This window comes from Euprymna scolopes, chromosome 22 (assembly GCF_053919585.1).
Source record: "Euprymna scolopes isolate OS-2025 chromosome 22, ASM5391958v1, whole genome shotgun sequence".
NCBI lineage: Eukaryota > Metazoa > Mollusca > Cephalopoda > Sepiida > Sepiolidae > Euprymna > Euprymna scolopes.
In genome coordinates, this window is record NC_136503.1 from 99,169,955 (window position 1) to 99,174,335 (window position 4,381).

The window sequence follows — 4,381 nt, forward strand, 5'->3', positions numbered from 1 at the left end:
GAAGAACCCCCTTTTCCCCTGTTTCCCCCTTGTTCTTTGTGGCGTCGATGGGTTCAGGGTCGCAAGGAAATCCGTCCGACATAACCAACTGGCACTTAGATTGATAAATAATGTTACTATTTTGGATGTAAGGCAAACGGTACTTGCAAAACGAAAGAAAAGCAGGTCTAGTAGTATATACCAAACGCAAGGAAACAGAATAGAAGCAATTAATAATACTTGATTTTCTTCAAGTCTAACGTAAACAGGTTCTTGATGCACAGTCCACCTAAGTAATCCAATTTACATTTCCACTACTTACGATTGTAATCCCATTGACTACTGTATACCCATTAACCCTTATCCTCGAGTGGCCTCCGGGCATTGATAAGTGGTGACTTCTATGTAAAATAAAAAAAAATTGCATGCCAGCACAGTCAGAGAAGAAGAAGAATTCAAGGGAAAGACTTTCAGAGTAAAAGGATTTTCTTCAAATACTAGGCTAGTATTTGAAACTTTAGGGAGTTTAGCAGCGAGATACGTGTTCACATTATGTGTAAACTTCTGCATGTCAGTACAGTCAAGGAAGTGTGAAACAGGGAGGGGATTCCAAAGTCTAAAAGTCCGAGGGAAGAAAGTATTAGACTAGAACACTTTGTGAATTCGCCGTACTGGGCTGCTATTTGATCAGGCAGATCCTTACTGGTGCAGTTCGGATGATCATCGAGAAATTCTCCGATTATTTCCGATACTAGTCCGTCCGTAAAATCATATGCTAGGTTTACTAGCTCTGAGTCTGTAAGCTGGTAGGTCCGGTCTTTCTTTTTCGGAGCTGCTGGCCATGGCCCAAAGTCGGATGGTTGTCCAATAAAGATTGGGACCTTCGAGCCACCTGCGTGAACTTTGTTAAATTGGGTTTGATTAGTTTTAGCCATTTTGTCTAAATATATATTTTTAAATAGCCGACGTTTAAACAAAAAGCTCTATCCATAAAAATAATTTTTACAAATTTTCGACATCTAGGGATAGCAACAGTAAAGAGGTGTGATTTTGCTGCTTGTCGAGTTAGTCAGAGGGGGGCATTGCCATCAACGGAATACAAGTGTTACGAGTTCGCCAGAACACGTTCTATAAAAAATAGTTGTAAAACAAACACAGCGATGCGACATTGCGGCGATGGGACAGGAGTTGAAGTTTGGTTGATGGTGCGGCCCGTATTAGATTGAAGACTCCCTTTTGAACCTAAGACGGGAGATTAGTGGTGGATACTCCATTCACCAGACCATTTAATCCTAAACTAACCTTGATCTAACCCTAACCTAAGCTTTAGGATTAGTTTAGAAAAAGTCAGTTTAAGTTAATTCGTATTGTGTGTGTGTGTGTGTGTGTGTGTGTGTGTGTGTGAAACGGCACTAACCCTATTTAGGTTTAATCGGCTCCCTCCGAAGGAAGAAGTTCCATGGGAGTATAAAATTAACAAGCGATCCCCAATCGTTGGTATATCCCCTTTAGGGGAGATGACGACGTTAGGTTTCTGCAACTCTTGCAGCGAGGTGCCGACGTCGTCATACATACAGCGCCTGTAACTCCCAAATTGGTCACCCATTTTAATAATGACCGGGCTCAGCGTTGCTTAACCGGTGTGTCAAAGTGATTATGTCGTATGACTATCCGTATTGTGTACGAGCACCTAAATTAAAACACACATGCAAAGAAATATTTTGCGTCTGTGTAGACGAAAAAAGGGACAACGCGTTCACGTCAACATTTCGAGTTTCACCATTTATAAGTGCATCGACTAAAAAAAGTTTTTCAGTGCAGACGGATCGATATTTCTTTTTACATTTGAACGTGCAAAAATAAACTTATTCCTACGGGCTCTTACAAACCCTCACTTGGCAAATAAATTGTTTGTTTTCGCATTCTCAAAAAACAAAAACAAAAGCAAATACCCCTCCCCTCCCCCCTAAATAATGACGTAACGAAACCTTTTCAACTGCCAATTGCCATAACTGATACGCCCCCCCCCATCGAAAAACTAACATTCGGAGTTTCAGCCTTACATTCAGAATTAACATAAACTGGAATAAAAATACATACATAGAAGATACTGCTTAGTCTGCTGCAAAGAAGATGGGCTCTTACTACCATACTTAATTTTTAAACAACTATGAAATGTATGCAGCACACTCTAACAATTGCTAAATTGTTAAGGAACGTTTCAGTCTATGTAAACTCTGACCTTCTTCGGGTGTAAAATTCGCCATGTTTTGCTGAGACACCTCGACCAAAACGTTGTGCAGATAATACTCTAGATGTAAACAATAGGCCGATTAATTATCGATTAATTAATAAAGAAATGTTAAGTAATTTCCTCATTAACAATATAGACGAAGATGAAAATCGAAATAATCTTCTATAATATAAATCTCACCTGTCTGTTTAAATGTATGTATGTATGTTTGTATGTCTGCTAAAATTTTCGACAGAAGCGACGGATTTTCACAAGATCGGTATCGTTTTTAAGACGACAAATATAAAAAATTGACTAAAAACATTAATTCCTTCAATCTCAACTGGGCACTTTTCTACAGGGAGGGGTTGCTTTTTTCGCCGATATTTTCGAAAGTCATCCCCTCTTTTCGATTGACTAACCTTAATTTAAATCTTCGCCACTTCCGGTTTGGCGATGGACGCGACGGCAAAGACATCACGTTTTTTTTTCATGTTCTTTTCTCCCTTCGCGGCACGGGTTCGAGCCTGCCTGTCTAGTATCAATATATATATATATATATATATATATATATATATATATATATATATATATATATATATATATATATATATATATATATTTCATTTTTTTGCTCAACACATACCTCCAAACACCCGGACAACACCGGGCACCCAGGCTAGTTTTATTATATAACATTTCAGTAATATGTATGGCATTCATTTTTTTTTTCGTTTAGGGGTGGGATTGTAGTTTGCAAGGCACACTAATTTAAAAAATAAATGTGCTCACGTTATTCAACGTGGATAAATTAGTGGAGGGGATTCATAGATATTCAGTCAATTATAATAATCTATAAATATATTATAATGATCATTATAATGATCTATAAATATATTATAATGATCATTATAATGATCTATAAATATATTATAATGATCATTATAATGATCTATATATATATTATAATGATCATTATAATGATCTATATATATATTATAATGAACATTATAATGATCTATAAATATATTATAATGATCATTATAATGATCTATATATATATTATAATGATCATTACAATGATCTATATATATATTATAATGATCATTATAATGATCTATATATATATTATAATGATCATTATAATGATCTATAAATATATTATAATGATCATTATAATGATCTATAAATATATTATAATGATCATTATAATGATCTATAAATATATTATAATGATCATTATAATGATCTATAAATATATTATAATGATCATTATAATGATCTATAAATATATTATAATGATCATTATAATGATCTATAAATATATTATAATGATATTTATATATATAAACGTCAGTTGTCTATATAACGGAAAGACAACGAAAGTGCTCTTCTAACCTAAGCGATGGGAGCCGAAACTCCTTTATCTTATTTTATGAAATTCAGATTATATATATAAAATTCTTGAGGAAGACAATGGAATTTTTTTTTACAAAGGAGTCACCACTTATCAAGGCACCGAGGCCACTCGAGGATAAGAGTTAATGAGTGTATAGTAGTCATTGGGTCAATATTGTAGTGATCGTTAGTAGTGGAAATTTGATTTTTTTTTCTTGGCCTTCGGGACAAGATCAAAGTGTAGTATCTATTCTTCAGATGCTGCACTACTATTTCTTGTTCTCTTTCGGTGGAGGAGAAATCCTTTATGCCTGAGACAATTTTTATTTTTGTACCTTTTCTCCACGTTAAAAAAACGACCCTGGTTTCTAACTCTGTCCCGTGGGGAGGCACAGTAAATAGGTACTTAAGGAATTGGCTCACCAAGAATTTGTTTACGTTGGACTTGAAGACAACCATATTGTAGTCAGCTGGAAAGCAGGGAAACGAAAGAAGAGAGTTTCGGTTCCCATCGCTAAGGTTAGAAGAGCACTTCCGTTGTCTTCCCGTTATATAGAAAACTGGCGTTTATATTTATATTATTGTAATTGACTGACTTCATGCAAACTTTCTATTCTTTAAACATCAACAAATATTTTTCTCATTTGATTTTGACAAAATTTATTTAACAATATTTACGTAACAATTTAAATTCTAACAAATAAAATTGAATAAGATATTTGAAAATCTATATTAAATACACAAGCATCAAAACGATAATTTATAAAATAT

At 34.4% G+C, this 4,381-nt stretch overlaps 1 protein-coding gene across 1 annotated transcript in view; it reads right to left on the reverse strand.

Moving 5' to 3' along the window:
* Positions 1–4,259: 4,259 nt before the first annotated feature.
* The window catches only part of LOC145243568 (glutamate receptor ionotropic, kainate 2-like), a 70,386-nt gene continuing 70,264 nt past the window's right edge, over positions 4,260–4,381 (reverse strand). Inside the window, exon 13 of the mRNA XM_080106550.1 lies at positions 4,260–4,381. This exon is cut by the window's right edge and continues 1,563 nt beyond it. The gene's annotated coding sequence lies outside the window, so the exon portion shown is untranslated.